Here is an 18,008-nt window from a genome sequence, read left to right as displayed (position 1 = left end):
TTGTGTGTATATACCACATTTTATTTATCCACTCATCTGTTGAAGGACATTTGGGTTGTTTGCATCTCTTGGCAATTGTGAATAATGCTGCTATGAACATTGGTGTGCAGATATCTGTTTGTGTCACTGCTTTCCGATCTTCTGGGTATATACCGAGAAGTGCAATTGCTGGATCGAATGGTAACTCTATATCTAGTTTTCTAAGGAACTGCCAGACTGACTTCCAGAGTGGCTGAACCATTATACAGTCCCACCAACAATGAATAAGTGTTCCAATTTCTCCACATCCCCTCCAGCATTTGTAGTTTCCTATTAGTTTAATGGCAGCCATTCTAATCGGTGTTAGATGGTATCTCATTGTGGTCTTAATTTGCATCTAATAGCTAGTGAAGCTGAACATTTTTTCATGTGTTTCTTGGCCATATGTATTTCCTCTTCAGAGAACTGTCTTTTCATATCTTTTGCCCATTTTATAATTGGGCTGTCTGTACTATTGTCATTGAGTTGTAGGATTTCTTTATATATGCAAGATATCAGTCTTTTGTCAGATACATGGTTTCCAAAATTTTTTTCCCATTGAGTTGGCTGCCTCTTTACCTTTTTGAGAAATTCCTTTGAGGTGCAGAAACTTCTAAGCTTGAGGAGTTCCCATTTATCTATTTTTTCTTTTGTTGCTTGTGCTTTGGGTGTAAAGTCTAGGAAGTGGCCGCCTAATCCAAGGTCTTGAAGATGTTTTCCTACATTATCTTCTAGGAGTTTTATGGTACTTTCTTTTATATTGAGATCTTTGGTCCATTTTGAGTTAATTTTTGTGTAGGGGGTGAGGTAGGGGTCCTCTTTCATTCTTTTGGATATGGATATCCAACTCTCCCAGCCCCATTTGTTGAAAAGACCATTATGACTCAGTTCAGTGACTTTGGGGGCCTTATCAAAGATCAGTCGGCCATAGATCTGAGGGTCTATCTCTGAATTCTCAGTTCGATTCCATTGATCTATATGTCTATCTTTGTGCCAGTACCATGCTGTTTTGGCAACTGTGGCTTTATAATAAGCTTCAAAGTCAGGGAGTGTAAGTCCTCACACTTCATTTTTCTTTTTTAGAGTATCTTTAGCAATTCGAGGCATCTTCCCTTTCCAAATAAATTTGCTAACTAGCTTTTCCAAGTCTGCAAAGTAGGTTGTTGGTATTTTGATTGGGATTGCATTGAATCTGTAGATGAGTTTGGGTAGAATTGACATCTTAATGACATTTAGCCTTCCTATCCATGAACATGGAATATTTTTCCATCTTTTAAGGTCCCCTTCTATTTCTTTTAGTAGAGTTATGTAGTTTTCTTTGTATAGGTCTTTGACATCTTTGGTTAAGTTTATTCCTAGGTACTTGATTTTTTTAGTTGCTATTGAAAATGGTATCTTTTTCTTGAGTGTCTCTTCAGTTTGTTCATTTCTAGCATATAGAAACATTACGGACTTATGTGCATTAATCTTGTATCCCACTACTTTGCTAAATTTGTTTGTTAGCTCTAGTAGCTGTATCGTCGATTTTCAGGGTTTTCTAGATATAAGATCATATCCTCTGCAAACAATGACAGTTTTACTTCTTCTTTTCCAATTTGGATGCCTTTTATTTCTTTGTCTTGCCGGATTGCCCTGGCTAGCACTTCCAGCACAATGTTGAATAACAGTGGTGACAGCGGGCATCCTTGTCTTGTTCCTGATCTTAGAAGGAAGGCTTTCAGTCTCTCACCATTGAGTACTATGCTGGCTGTGGGTTTTTCATATATGCTCTTTATCATGTTGAGGAAGTTTCCTTCAATTCCTACCTTTTGAAGTGTTTTTATCAAAAACGGATGTTGGATTTTGTCAAATGCTTTTTCAGCATCTATTGAGACGATCATTTGATTTTTCCCTTTTGACTTGTTAATGTGTTGTAATACATTGATTGATTTTCTTATGTTGAACCATCCTTGCATGCCTGGAATGAACCCCACTTGGTCATGGTGTATGATTTTTTTAATGGGTCTTTGGATTCGATTTGCAAGTATTTTGTTGAGGATTTTTGCATCTATATTCATTAGGGAGATTGGCCGGTAGTTTTCCTTTTTTGTAGCATCTTTGCCTGGTTTTGGTATTAGATTGATGTTAGCTTCATAAAATGAGTTAGGTAGTGTTCCATTTTCTTCAATGTTTTGAAAGAGTTTGAGTAAGATTGGTGTCAGTTCTTTCTGGAAAGTTTGGTAGAATTCCCCTGTGAAGCCATCTGGCCCTGGGCATTTATTTGTGGGAAGATTTTTGATGACTGATTGGATCTCTCTGCTTGTGATGGGTTTGTTGAGGTCTTCTATTTCTTCTCTGGTCAGTCTAGGTTGTTCATATGTTTCCAGGAAATTGTCCATTTCTTCTACATTATCCAGTTTGTTGCCATACAGTTGTTCATAGTATCCTCTTATAATTTTTTTAATTTCTTCAGGATCTGCAGTTATGTCACGTTTTTCATTCATTATTTTGTTTATATGGGTCTTCTCTCTTTTTGATTTTGTCAGTCTAGCTAGGGGCTTGTCAATCTTGTTGATCTTCTCAAAGAACCAACTTTTGGTGATATTTATCCTCTCTATTGTTTTTTTGTTCTCTATGTCATTTATTTCTGCTTTAATCCTTGTTATTTCTTTTCTTCTACTTGGTTTAGGATTGGTTTGCTGTTCATTTTCTAGCTTCTTCAGTTGATCCATTAGTTCTTTGATTTTGGCTCTTTCTTCCTTTTTAATATATGCGTTTAGTGCTATAAATTTCCCCCTTAGCACTGCTTTTGCTGCATCCCATAGGTTTTGGTATGTTGTGTTCTCATTTTTATTCGTCTCTATATATTTAGCAATTTCTCTTGCTATTTCTTTGTTAACCCAATGATTGTTTAGGAGTGTGTTGTTTAACCTCTAGGTATTTGTGAATTTTCTAAGTCTCTGATGGTTATTGACTTCTAATTGTATTCCATTGTGGTCAGAGAATGTGCTTTGAATAATTTCAATCTTTTTAAATTTACTGAGGCTTGTTTTATGTCCCAGCATATGATCTATTCTGGAGAAAGTTCCATGAGCACTAGAAAAATATGTGTATCCTGGTGATTTGGGATGTAATGTACTGTATATGTCTGTTAAATCTAATTCATTTATCAGATTGTTTAGGTTTTCAATTTCCTTATTGGTCTTCTGTCTGGTTGATCTATCTATAGGAGAGAGTGATGTGCTGAAGTCTCCCACAATTATTGTGGAAACATCAATTGCTTCCTTTAGTTTTGCCAGTGTTTCTCTCATGTATTTTGTGGCACCTTGATTGGGTGCATAGACATTTACGATTGTTATTTCTTCTTGTTGAATTGCCCCTTTTATTCGTATGTAGTGGCCTTCTTTGTCTCTCAAAACATCCCTGCATTTGAAGTCTATTTTATCTGAGATTAATATTGCTATATCTGCTTTCTTTTGGCTGTAGCTTGCATGAAATATTTTTTTCCATCCTTTCACTTTCAGTTTCTTTGTGTCCCTGTGTCTAAGATGAGTCTCTTGTATGCAACATATTGATGGTTCATTTTTTTTGATCCATTCTGCGAATCTATATCTTTTAATTGGGGAGTTTAATCCATTTACATTCAGCGTTATAACCGTGAAGGCATTTCTTGAATCAGCCATCTTATCCTTTGGTTTATGTTTGTCATATTTTTCCCCTCTATTAATATCCTTTATTGTACCCATACCGAATCTCTTTAGTACTGAACCTTTCTCCAAGTCTCTCTGTCCTTTCTTTGTTTCTCTGTCTGTAGGGCTCCCTTGAGTATCTCCAGTAGGGCAGGTCTCTTGTTAGCAAATTCTCTCAGCCTTTGTTTGTCTGTGAAAAATTTAAGCTCTCCCTCAAATTTGAAGGAGAGCTTTGCTGGATAAAGTATTCTTGGCTGGAAATTTTTCTCACTCAGAATTTTAAATATATCGTGCCACTGCCTTTTTGCCTCCATGGTGGCTGCTGAGTAGTCACTACTTAGTCTTATGCTGTTTCCTTTGTATGTGGTGAATTGCTTTTCTCTTGCTGCTTTCAGAACTTGCTCCTTCTCTTCTGTGTTTGACAGTGTGATCAGTATATGTCTCAGAGTGGGTTTATTTGGATTTATTCTATTTGGAGTTCGCTGAGCATTTATGATTTGTGTATTTATGTTGTTTTGAAGATTTGGGAAGTTTTCCCCAACAATTTCTTTGAATACTCTTCCTAGACCTTTACCCTTTTCTTCCCCTTCTGGGACACCAAGGAGTCTTATATTTGGACGTTTCATATTATCTATCATATCCCTGAGGTCCATTTCGATTTTTTCATTTTTTTCCCCATTCTTTCTTTTATGCTTTCATTTTCCATTCTGTCATCTTTGAGGTCACTGATTCGTTGTTCAACTTCCTCTAGTCTTGTACTATGAGTGTCCAGAATCTTTTTAATTTGGTCAACAGTTTCTTTAATTTCCATAAGATCATCCATTTTTTTATTCAGTCTTGCAATGTCTTCTTTATGCTCTTCTAGGGTCTTCTTGATTTCCTTTGTATCCCATACTATGGTCTCATTATTCATCTTTAGTTCTTTGAGTAGCTGCTCTAGGTGCTGTGTCTCTTCTGGTCTTTTGATTTGGGTGCTTGGGCTTGGGTTATCCATATCGTCTGTTTTTTTCATATGCTTTATAATTTTCTGTTGTTTTTGGCCTCTTGGCATTTGCTGAACTTGATAGGGTTCTTTTAGGATTTGTAGACCAATTGAAGTCCTTATCTCTAATTTATCAGATCTACAGCTTCGTGGAGTACACTTTCTCTAACTAACCAGCAGGTGGCGTCCACGAGCCACCTGTTCTCCACAAGCCAGTTATCCCCTGCTTAGCCTTTTTGGTGAGTGGGGGAGTGAGTCTTGTGGGGTCCAACTGGTGTACCAAGCTTGCGTGTGTAGTTGATGTTGCCTGCCCTGTATATGGGGCGTGTTTCTGGGCAGTCAGGGAGGGGGGGGTGGCTCTAACAATCAAATCTCCCTGATGATCCTAGAGTTTTAAAGCTGCTGCAATAGTCTAATCCTTCAGTTCAGTCCTGCCACAGTTTGTCTCTGCCACTGACCCACAAGTCCTTGGTATTGGTGTATGGCTCCTGAGACTTGCAAGTGGGTCCCTCTTCCAGGCCGTGCACCCCCTGGTCCTCTGTTGAGGGTTAACTGTGCTATGTCACAGGTGAGTGCTGTCCCCCCAGGGCGGTTCTGGGCTGCTGGGCTGTGTAGGGAGGCTCCCAGTCTGCTGAAATGATGGCTGAATGGGGCTTTGTTAATTCACACTGCTCTACCTTCACAACTCTGGGACAATCAGCTGAGGTTGCAGGGAAGGCTAATGTCCACGCCCAGTTTTGTGATGTGTGCCTGTTACTTGAAGCACTTCCGTCACACTGGGTTGTCTGGGGCAGCTCTGAGCTATGGGGCTGGCGATGGGCAGGAGTGTTTCCTGTCCACCAGGATGATGGCTGTGAGTGGACACCCCCCTTTTCTTGGGAAGTTGTGGTGTTTAGTGGATTTTCTCAGCCACTGGATTATTGCCTTTTGTCTCAGAGCTCTCTTAGTTCTGCTTTTGTCTTGACCTGCCCATATTGCAAGTCTTTCAGACTTTCTGAATTGGGCTTCTTAGAGTAATTGTTTTAGAAAAAGAAAAAAGGATTAAAAAAAAAAGAAAAAAAGAAAGAAAAAAAAAAGGCCCTCCTCACAGATCTAATGGGTTATTGAAATACTAAGAGACAAAGCAATTAGGGCCATTAAGGAAAGGTCCACAGGGCAGAGAGATCAGCTTTTCTTCGGGATTTGCATATGAGCCTCAGGGCCTGAGCTCTGCCCTTCCCCTTTCTATGTTCACCAGAACTCCAAAAATCCTCCGCTTTTATTTTGGAGTTTTTCGTGCTGTTTTTTTCTATGCCTGTCTCCTCTCTGCTGGGCTGGCTGCTCTCAGATTCTCTGGTGTCTGGTCTCAGTCTATCTATGGTTGGAGTTTGGATCAGTAGAATGAGTTTCCGATAAGGGCTGCTACTGCAGTTCTCCCTTCTCCTTCCCAGAGCTGACAGCCCCTCCTCCCACGGGACTGAGTCTGGCAGGGAGGGATGCAGGTCCCCTGGCCACAAAAATTTACAGATTTCGCTGATCTCAGCAGTTCCACGTTTTCATGAGTGTTGTATGAAGTATGCCCAAAGTCAGATTGCTCTGTGGTGTCCAGTCCACGCAGTTCCTGGCTTTCTACCTACTTTCCTGGAGGAGTAACTAAAACATACAGCTCACCAGTCCGCCATCTTGCCCCGCCTCCCCAGGATTGATTTTAATAGAAAGAACTTCAGTGAATCCCCCTGCATTCAGCCTCACTTCATATCTGCCAGGGGAGTCTGAAGGCTTTCTAGGGTCTACTGGGTTGGTTGGCTCACCTCTAACCACGCAGTTACGGTCCCACTCAATTAATAATTTAGGCTTTCCAGGGTCTACTTCATCAGTTATCCCCCTCCTGTATACTTTCCATTTTATAGAAATTTTTTGGACTTTCTTTTTTGCTGATGACATTACCTCCTATTCTCTATTGTTGACATTTTAAAAATATTATTTATCATTTTAATAAATTTAAAATGTACTCAGTCTGACATCTGAGAATGAAAATCTCTTTCATTTTCTTTTGTAGACAAGAAATAATTTCATTGTTGCTTCTTAGGAGTAAATGGGAGGGATGTTCAGATTTGCGGGCAATTTTGATGGTTCGAATGACAGTAGAGAAAATTCATGGAAGATGAGCAGGTTCTCTTCTTCTGGTCCTCAAAATGGCCCCAAAAGGGATCAGGGCAGGCAGAACTGTTGGCCTTCCCCAAGTCACTCCTGATGTATTGGATTTCTCTCCTCCAACAACTCTGTAGACCTGAATTTGGCATAATATTTTCTTTAATGAATTCTTATTATTTACCATGTGTAATGCATTTATCATGTTACTTAATCCTACCAGTGCTATGAATTAGATACAATTGCCCTTATTTCATAGTTGAATAAATGGAGGCTCAGTGAGATTAAGAATTATATCCATGCTCACACAGCTAATAAGTGGTGCAGCAAGATTTGCAGCCAAGACTATTTCCCAATATCCTTCTGCTTTCCATTGTAACAGGAAAAAGCATATTAATGTATAAGCATTCATCTCCTCTTTCCTTCCATCTTTCTCTTCCCCACTCCCCAAGTTTAGGATCGTAGGGTACAGAAGAAAAAGTACTGAGTTAGGAGACAGAAAATTTGGATTTAAGCTTTGCCTCTGCTGCCTTTGATGATGTTCCCTTGGATCAATCACTAAACCTTTCTGATTCTTAGTTTTCTCATCTATATAAAAAAAGGATCATAAAACAAGCTCTGCCTCAACCACAGGGATGCAGGAGGATCACATGAGAGCTTGCATATTAAAGGCTCTGCAGATAATCATGCTAACAGCTCTCACGTGTATAGTACTTTATAATTTGCAAGGTGCTATAATTACATAATGCCTGTTTTCAGGTAAGCATTATGGCTAAGAGTGTTTTGATATAATACAGCTTATACTTTGCTGAATCAGAACTGAAACCTAGCTCTTATTACCACAAATTCCATTATTTTCTCACTTTATAATGCTGTCACCTTATTTACAAAAGAATTCTTTATTATTAAATAATAAAAGAACCATGTAAATGTTAAATGTGATAATAGAATTCCTTCACAGAACTTCAATAATTGTTTAAAATTCTCTCCTTTCTATTTATAATTTTATTTATGTACTACTTTACAGGAGGTCACTTATTGCACTGAGTGGAGTGTGGCTAAATTGCTTACTTACTATTCATTTGTTACTTTAATATATTAAATTGTATCATAAAGCCCCCAAATTTTAAAGCAATTCCTTAAAAGTGCTTAAGACCTGTAAGGAAATTAGGCCTAACAGAACATAGCACATACAATAATCCTTAGCACAATTATATCCCATTTCTAGTAGCTGGATGATATTTTCAATAAAATAAAAGTCTAGCCTGAATTCTAATGATCTATTTTTTAACATCCTGGTAAGTCTCATGTTTACATGGCTTCAGAATTCATTGTTGTCAAATAAGCATAACTCTTCCACCCTAATCTCCTCCCTGAAGGAGCTGTAGAAAACTATGAGGACATTCTACCAGAGAGTCGATTTGTCTAGATTGTGTCTCGACCTTCACAATGATTAATGAGGAAACAAGCCTTCCAGCCTAGGACACAGGGGACAAGAGGAAAAGAGGAAAGACAAGAATCTGGCACTAAGGAAAAAATAAAAAAATAAAAAAGGGAAAGAGGAAGAGGGAGAAAGCGGTTAGAAAACTAGAAGCAGATAAAGAAAAAGAACCTTGTCTGTTCTCACATTGGCATTGCCTTGGACAGGGGAAGATGTACAGGAGAGGAAAAAGGATGCTAATTAACAGTCAGGTTACAGAAGCCAAAATGAGCAGTTTCTAAGAGTAGAGGTAATTAAATCATGGCACATATGAAACAGAAACTAAGTGCTTATTGAATGTCTACTTCATTGGACTGAAGAGTCTTGTGCCTTTAAAATCACAAGTAGTTTGTGGGTTACTTCATCTCATAGCACCTGCTGATGGCCAGGCCTCACTTTCCTACACCTCCCAGGAGTAAACTGCTTTGTTCACTGCTTGGGGCCGCAGTGACATCATCTGCCAGCTGGACCAACCAATTACTGTCAGTTCACAAGAGAAACTAGTTTCAGCTTAAAGGCTTGCAATTTCACTGCACAGCTACCTGAAACAAATCCTAAATTAATCTAAATTTAAAATCCAGGATTTAGTTGTAAAACAGTAAATTATGGGGATACAACATCATTGTAGAAACTATAGAAAATATAAAATATATTTTGGAAGATCATCCATAATCCCATAAACTCAGAGTAGTTTCATTTCTTAAAGATTAATGTACGTATAACTAGACTCTAAATTTTCATAATGGTCATATAAGAAATAATTGTCAGAAACCCCAAAGGCTGCCAAGACTTGACCTGTCAGGCAGGACGGATGGATAATGGCTCTATTCTTAAAATCTATAATTTTTTAAACTAACATTATTAATATTTAGATTCTAAATAGTATTTTTTACACAAAAAATTATAAACAAATTGCTGTAGGGAATAAAAGAACCCTATAAATGTTAAATGTGATATACTTAACTCCAAATTCACTTCTGATCTTTATTGAATGCCCTCTGCTATTCTCATAGAGTAGGAGCTAATTTCTGCATACCATTTTGTATTCTGCTTTACTCACTGAACACCGTTTTACATATACATATCCCTTAATTCGCTTTCTAAGCTGCCATCCCTTGTCCTTCTCCAACATACACACAAACACACACACAGTTTTTAACTGCACACTGCCATCAGCATTTTCTTCTGGCCATGTCACTGACATGCTTAGAAACTTCTCTTGCTTCTCCATTGTCTTTAGAGTAAAATCCAAGCTCATGACACAGAAACCCTTTCCAAGCTGGTATCTCCACTTCATCCCCTCCTCCAGTGCCTACTTTGGTAAGCACCGCCACTGTGCTCTCCAGAATGGGTGCATCTGTTGACTGATGCTTTCCCCACAGAGCCTGAGCGTCCCTATATCCCCACAGCCCCCGCCCACACTGGCCACCGCCAGCTTGCCGATTCTGCTAGTCTAATTTTTGGAGAGTGATTATGGATGAGTCTCTCCTCATATGCTTATTGAGTCTGGTTTCCTTTGCCTGTTCACTGTGTTTGCCTGTTTTCTATTGGCTCGCCCATCATTTTCTTACTGATTTGCTTTAGATCCTTGTCAGTTTTAGATATCACAAAAATCTTCTCTGGGTCCTGTCCTTTGTGTTGACTTTATCCATGGTGTCCTTCCTTGAAGAGAAATTCTCAATTTTGATGCTATTAAATTAAACCTTTTCTTGTTTTTTGCCTAACGTTTGTGCTTTGTGAGTTTTAATAATCATTCTTCAAGATTGTTTTACTGTTATCTCCTCCTCCTGTGAAATTAGTTATCACCTCTCTAATCCTAAAAGACTTCTTCATACTTCTGTTTCACCTTCTTTAAATACTTGGTTTAATTGTCTGGTTTTCTGACGTGTGACTTCCTCCAGGGTAGGGACTGGGTATTATTCAGTCCCCAGCACAGTCTAGCGCATGGTAGAGCCATGTGGGTGGGATGAATGAATTACCCATTTTAGGGGCCATGTCATTGTCTATGTTGAATTCTAATAAGTCATTTCCTATTACCCCTACAATGCCTTAACGGAAAACCCTCCATCCCCATGATCTCTTTGCCCACAGTTATTTGGACCAGCAGAGGACACTTGGCTCAAGCTGAGTGAATCAGCTGAGTGAATCTCTCTCCTGAGAATTTACAGTTTGGGCACAGCAGACCTAGTCAGTTAGCATCAGATGCTAGCCTGAGAAGTCAGGTAGCATCAGGTAGCATCAGGTAGCATCAGCCATGCTGATGATCAAGGAGAGAGGGGTAGTGGGAAGATGGAAGAGAGCTGTCCTACAGAGAGAAGCAGAACCAAGAGCCCATGGGGGTAGGGGAAAAGAGACTGGGTCTTCCTAGTTCCTGGTTCTGACCCCTCATGAAACCTTTATTTTCATAAGATAACTCTGTATTCCTTTACCAAGAGAAAGCTTGAGTAGGTCCCTTTTTCTTAGGAGTAAAGTATCCCAAAGATAACAATTCATATGTTTTCTACAATAAGAGAATAATTGCAATGGTCACATTTGGCACTAGAGATAATATTAAAGTGTTTGATAAATACTTATTAAAACCAAGGCATCTTTATATAATTTGATTCCGCACTTTTGTGCGGAATCCTAGCTCTTTTTTCTTACCAGATGCTCTCCTTTCTCTGGGGTAAGTTCTTTGGGAGCCTCAGACCTCATGTGTAAAACGAAGATAACTCCCAACTCAAAGAAAAAAGAGCTAGGATTCCGCAGAAAAGTGGAATCACATTTAACTTGTCAGTCACTGAGCTCTTTTTAACTGCTCACAGTTTTTATTCTTTATGTGGGCAGTGTTATGCTTGCCACTACTGAACTCACTGAACCTTATTGCAATTTGATTAATCTTTTTGAATTAACAACACTGATTCTGTACATATCCATGTGAACTTTGTTACTGCCTGAGATGACACTAATTCTACTTCATATTTACAGCTCTTGGCATCCAAAATTTTCAACATGAAAATGGAAAACTTAGATAGTAATTTGGTGCATTGGTGGAAGGACCCAATAAGAAGGTAGGAATCAGAAGCACCCATTTATTTGCATATTAGTTTTATTTTAGGTGTTTTAAAAACATAATAAAACCTCACTAAATTAGTCCTCTCTGATTTCACCTTTGTGGTAGTTCATACAGTGACTGAGTTGTATTTTAAAAATTTTTGTATTTTTTTGTATTTAAAAATATTCATTCTAAAATAAAACAGACACTGAAAACTACACAAAACAAATACATAGCTTAATTAGTAATTATAAAGCAGACACCTTGTAATTACTACCCAGGTCAAGAAATAGAACTTTACCACTCATCCCAGAAGCCACTCCATGTGCCACATCCAAATCACAACCCTTCAAGGTCGACTCTTAATTTATATGATGACGAAAGGATTAGGTTGGCAATAGTGCAAATAATTTTGCAAAGAGAGTGTTTACATATTTCAGAATAACTTTTAGCACTTAACTTAAAAAGCCTACTTGCAATCAAATTTTATTATAATACTGGAATATCATTACTCTACATAGAGTGTGCAAATACATACATATATAGTTTTAATATATTCTCCTCACTACAACCCCGCAAGGTATTAAACTAACAGATGAGAAAACCAAAGATCAAAGATAAAACTTTTGCTCAAGGGACAAAGCTAGAATCAAAATAAAGCAGATCTGCCAAATACCTCTTTCCAGTATATTCCACTATGGTAATTCTGAGTGACTCCTATCTGTTCATTAAAGCAGGTTTACCATAATTTATCTGTATAGTTCTGTTACTGTAGGCTATTGAAAGTAAGAAACTTCATTTAAAAATTATAAATGGAAATATTTCACTTCTAAGAATGGACTTTTTTGCTTATTCATGCTAGTAACATTCCACTTTATCTTTTGCAGAAATTATACAGACAGTTCAAAGTGGGTATAGCAACAATAAAAACTCTTATGGAAAACATCATCTGTCAGACATCATGCCAAGCAGTTAATTCTGGCTATTTAACTTAATATGGAAAGTAGCTCGTTGATTGGGAGTTATCTTCATTTTACACATGAAGTCTTGAGGCTCCCAAAGAACTTACCCCAGAGAAAGGAGAGCTTCTGGTAAGAAGAAAGAGCTGGGATTTAACCCAGGTCTGTCTCTGCCATGGCTCACAGTTAACCTCTCCAATATACCAATATTTTCCTGCAGAGCATACCTACTTATCTCAGTGCTCACTGTGCAACTGACACATGAAATGTGGGGGTCTTTTTTTTTTTTTTTTAATTTAGACTTTTTGGCATCACGGAACTGAGAGCGTAGTCAACAGAAATAGTAGATAAAGCAAATTAGCAAAACTCAGGTCCTATATTTGCTCCTAGAGCTGTGTCTCTTGGTTTTCTTTCCCTGATCTATACTGTAATATGTAAGGATAAGTGCTTTGGAAAAAGAGAGAGACTTCACACAACCGTCAATTGAAAGCCCTGGTGTCTTGAATAGAGCTAAGTCAAGTCCTTCTGCCTGCAGTTTCCATGACTTACGGAAAGGATGCAAGGGAGAACAGGTAACAAAACCTTCTTGTTGTACTCAATTATTGTGGATATTTTAAAAAATATGTCAGAGAATGTTATGGCAAAGTGCTGATGAAAGAATAAACATTTCAATATGAACTGAAGTTATTGTGTATTTAGTTTGTGCTGCAATTTATGTAACCTGTCTATTACTGTAAAAGGGTTTGTCTTCTTTTGTTTTCAAAGTCATAACTTAAATGACAACTAAGTATGTTAAGTGGCATTTGTGAACTCAATACAAACTTGGCGTGCCCAGACTTGTCTGGTACAAAGTGTACAAAACAGACATGTGATTTATAAACTATGGGGTAATCAAATGAATACAAAGGAAAAAGAAAGAATCCTTTATATTAGAGTGTTTGGGAGTGATGCTTTAAAAATATTATAAGGAAAAATTACTTGCTGCCATTTGCTGGCCTTTTATTTCAGAGGGACTTGAATAAGATTGCTTTGTTATCTGAAAAATTAGACATGCTACATTATTCCCCAATAATAATATCTGCATTATTTCCTACTGGAAGCAATGCTTGAACCTCCAAACAATTCCGTTTCTATTATGAGAATTATAGAAACAGAGTGGAAAGTAACTCAAGAGATAACCTAATTCTGGTTTTTAACCTTGGGCATCTCCCACAATTTCTCTGTGCTCATATTGCCATCTCAAAAAATAGGGACATTACCCAAAGGATGATAGACTGAAATGTCAAATGTCAAAGTGAGTGATACCTGGCTGTGTATTCATCTGTGACAATTTTGTTTAGATACTTTGATTCATGTACTTCATACGTTTTTTAATTAGGTAGCTGCTTTTCCAGGGACTACAGAAAAAGCGAAAGAACACATGCTCCAGTGGCCTGGAGGGATTTGGGACTCCACACATGTCTGGCTTTGTGTTTTCAAACCCTCAAGTTTATAAATTGGTTAAATATTAAACAAATATTGATATGATCAACTATCAGACATGGCTCCCTTCCCTGTACTGTCAACACCCTCTTTTAATATGAACAAGTTAGGGTGCTCACTGCCTAGACACCCCTGAAGATGGAGAAAGAGATTAAGTGAGAGGAAGGGATACCAACACACAAGATAAGACTGAACAAAGGTCTATGAATTCTGAAACATTATATAATTATATATATATATTTTTTTGGATGCTGGGGTGTTGGAATGACTGGAAGGAGGTAAATGACGTGGTGGAACTCTAGCCTATAGAATCCATTGGGATTTGCTCTATAGCTGCTCATTGAATTTTGCCTTGAAGGTCTTCACCTTTGTGTATGTACCTTGAAAGAACTGGAATTGTGGAACTGTAACCCATAACAAGTTTTGAAATTATATGACTGCTTATTGAGTTGTACATTGAGAGATGACACCTTTCTGTATATATGTTATATTTTACAATAATGGAAATGGCTGAAGTAGTGGAACTGTGACCCATGACATTCTTTGAGATTTGCTCTCTAATTATTTGTGAAATCGTACATTGAAAGTTATCATTGTTATGTATATGTTAAAGTTCACAATTTTAAAAATGGGAGAAAAAAGTAAAAAAAAGAATATTGACCACCACCACCATGGATTGTTACATTGCCTGTCGAGGGGCTCAGATGGTGACCTCATTTAGTATCTTAACATCCCTGGGGTGAAGGCAGCCTTATTCCCACTTAACGATGAACACGCTGAGGCCTAATGAGTTTAGTGGTATGCTGAAATTCAAATAGTATGGTACAGACCAAACCAGGCTGAGACTCAGGTTTCTAATTCTGTGTTTTATTAACTAAACTCTTGCCTAGTTCATTTTCTATCTATATTGGTGCTTTCAAAATTGTCCTATCATATACAGATATGTAGAGTCCTCTTTGATTATACTAAATGTGACTTAATATAAACTAAACTGAATTCAAATTTTATTTTGACTTCTTAGGAAAAGGATGAACTAGATCCTTCTAATGGCCAATAATGACAAGTTATAATAAAGTTCAAAAGGAAAGAGATTCTTTGGACCACGAAATAACTTTTCTTCATTCAGAATTGTTTCAAGCTAAATTTATTCTCAAACAGCTTGAAAAGGCGAACGTCAAGCTTCAGTCAAAGCTGTTAGCTAGCAGAACAGTAAGTGTCTACATGTGTCAGGTATTGGTTAATACATTCAGCACAAATTTCTCCAGAGCTATGATTAAAGACTAGAGTTTCTAAAAATTTATGATACTTTTGCAGCATATTACATTTTCCAGTATCCTTTTTTTTTTTTTTTTTTTGGAAAAAAAAAGGGGTGTATTTTACAAGTATTAAGTTAGCATAATTAAGAATGCTTATTAATTCTATTTCACCATGGCAATGGGCCACCAGCCATTAAATAAGCATCTAAGAAATAGCCAAAACATCCAGAACTTTAAGTAAAGTTAGAGTGCAACTAAATAAGCAAGTTTTGAGTAAAGTTTCCAACCACTGATTCATTTTTAATTTACAGATAAATGAGAATTTGTCCTTGCAACTGGCATTCCTAAAACCAAATCTCCAGTCCTCTGAGAAAAACATCACAGTTCTTGAAGATGAAAAGAGAAAGCTAACTCTGATGATTGAAAGTCTTAAGGAAGAAAGAGAACAACTCCTTTCCCAAAAAGATTTGCTGATAAAAGCCTTGACAACTCAGAAAGGATGCATAAACTTCGTCTGCAATTAATGGGGCTGGGCTTTCCTTCTGTGTTCTGGACTGTTGGCCTTTTCCTCAGTTGTAGTTGGTTTCCAATAAACAATATTTTATTGATATGTTCTACTGATATACAAGAAGTAGTGGCATGCTAGACTTTGCCAAGGGTTATAAGTTGTGTAAGATGATGACAAATCAATTCAAACTGTGATGTTACAACATTAAGACTAATGTGATAATTTTCTATATCTGAATATAACAATGGAGAAATTAATTTGTAAAAGCAATCATTTGCACCATTATCTTCCTATCTCACAGAGATGAGACAGTATAGCAGGGGTGACTGTGTCCTGGTTTAAACTGATACAAAACTGCAGAATCACTTTTTTTTTTTTTTGAAGAATTCCAATGCATTTAATACTTTTGATGGAGAAGAATTCACACTCCCATTGCTAACCTTTAAATAAAAATGATGGAGATGGGCAGAATTGGAAGTGGTAGCCAAATGAATAAGTGTTTAGTTAATTACTTACATGATATAATTTCAAAGGCCATGAAGTCTTTTATATACCCTAAAAATTGCCACTGCTCTTTAATGTCTGAAAGTTTCATATTTTCCCAACAGAAGGCTCTCTCTCTTAAAATGCAGACCAATTACCCTGTGAGGAATTACACTAAATGTCATCTGTTACTTATATTTTTTGGAAGTGAAGTGAGTTTTAGATTCTTCCTCAGAAGTAGGTTTTGATAGAGAACAGGAGGATATTGGATACTGTGGAATTAAGGAGAGAAGAACAAAGTCTAAGGTTGTCCACAACACGTGCCTGTTTTCCAATATTGCCCACAATTAGCATGGCAAGAAAAATAGAATCTGGTTTATTAAAAAATTGATTTACAAATACCTATTCCATGACATTTTATTTTTAAGTAACTTAAATCTTATAGAAAAGTTATAACATAGTACAAGACATTCCTTCTATTCTACCCAGTTTCATTTAGCTCTCGTCTGCTCTATTATCAACTCACCCCATCTGTTCATTCATATACCTATGTTTTCCTTAGATCTGAGTTTCCATCTGGTATAACTTCTTTTATCCCAAAGACCTTCCTTTAGTATTTCTTGTACAGCAGATGTGCTGCTGGCAAATCCTTTCAATTATAATTTACTTGAAATTATTTCATTAATCTAAACATATTTATAATAGCTGCTTTAACATCTTTGCTAAATCCATATCTGGGTCATCTTAGTGTCAGCTTCTATTGACTACTTTTCCTCTTGACTTTGGATCACATTGTCCAATAGTTTTTTATGGTTTATTGGACACTGTGTGGATGATATAGCAAGTATATTTCTGTTCTTTCTCAGGAAAGTGTTTTTGTTCTAGTGAGCAGTTAATATGGTGGAACTCAAAGTCCTACAGTGGGTAGCAGCTAAAACCTCTGCTAAGTTTTTTCAGTCTTCTAACTTGGCTTTCTGTAGATGTGTAGTTCAGGGGGTCAGCTGTGGCTCTCTTCCTTCTGTGATGGCCCCCTAGAATCCCTTTCCTCTGTCCTGATTCCTCAAGCCAATATGACTATAACTTTCTACTTGAGTTTTAGCTACCTCTCACCTGGAGAACTGGGAAGTGCCTTCAGGCAAAAAATCATATAGACATAAATCTCATCTAGTGGAGTTCCTGTTTTTCAAGTCATCTTCCTTCCAGTTTCTGTCTGCTTATGGTTATCCTCTAGTACCTTCCAACAGTTGTTTTTATTCTGTTCTGAAATCATAATTGTTATCTGTAGAAAAGTTAGTCTGACACAGCTACTCTGCTGTTACGAGAAGCAGAAACTACACACATTTTGAAAAAACACATTAAAAATAAAACATTTATTCTATAAATATTTACAAGTAAATTAATTCAAAAAGTATTTACAAGGAATTTACTTTGTGCTAGTTATATGCTACTGCTAGATGCTAGAAATCCTTTTGGATGTAAGAATTTTATTAAATTGCAGTCAACTTCAGTGTGCTTGGTTTTTCATACCTCTAAATAAAAATGTTATCCATTGGCACTTGCAACCCCTTCCATAAAATGAATATAATAAACATACATTTACTTGTTCTGTCATAAATTTTACATTAATGTGTGTTCTAGTTTGCTAATGCTGCTGGCATGCAAAACACCAGATGGATTGGCCTTTATAAACAGGGGTTTATTTGGTTACACAGTTACAGTCTTAAGGCCATAAAGTGTCCAAGGTAACACATCAGCAATTGGGTACCTTTACTGAAGGATGGCCAATGGTGTCCAGAAAACTTCTGTTAGCTGACAAGGCACATGGCTGGTGTCTGCTCCAAAGTTCTGGTTTCAAAATGGTTTTCTCCAAGGACGTTCCTCTCTAGGCTGCAGTTCCTCAAAAATGTCACTCTTAGTTGCACTTGGGGTATTTGTCCTCTCTTAGCTTCTCCAGAGCAAGAGTCTGCTTTCAATGGCCATGTTCAAACTGTCTCTTATCTGCAGCTCC

The 18,008-nt window shown here is 37.3% G+C and overlaps 1 long non-coding RNA gene across 2 annotated transcripts in view; it reads left to right on the top strand.

The window, feature by feature from the left end:
- LOC119516815 overlaps window positions 1–17,593 on the top strand; it is a 31,741-nt gene extending 14,148 nt beyond the window's left edge. Inside the window, exons 2-6 of one of the 2 annotated variants that reach the window (XR_005213379.1) lie at window positions 11,246–11,328; window positions 12,200–12,403; window positions 12,711–12,843; window positions 14,775–14,962; window positions 15,321–17,593. This is a non-coding gene — a long non-coding RNA (uncharacterized LOC119516815). Of the gene's footprint in view, window positions 1–11,245; window positions 11,329–12,199; window positions 12,844–14,774; window positions 14,963–15,320 lie in introns of both variants that reach the window. The other variant, XR_005213378.1, reaches the window with a different exon arrangement.
- The last annotated feature ends 415 nt before the right edge of the window (window positions 17,594–18,008 follow it).

This window comes from Choloepus didactylus, chromosome 20 (assembly GCF_015220235.1).
Source record: "Choloepus didactylus isolate mChoDid1 chromosome 20, mChoDid1.pri, whole genome shotgun sequence".
Taxonomy (NCBI): domain Eukaryota; kingdom Metazoa; phylum Chordata; class Mammalia; order Pilosa; family Megalonychidae; genus Choloepus; species Choloepus didactylus.
Note: the sequence above shows the minus strand (reverse complement) of the source record. Positions and strands in the feature narration are given on the sequence as shown.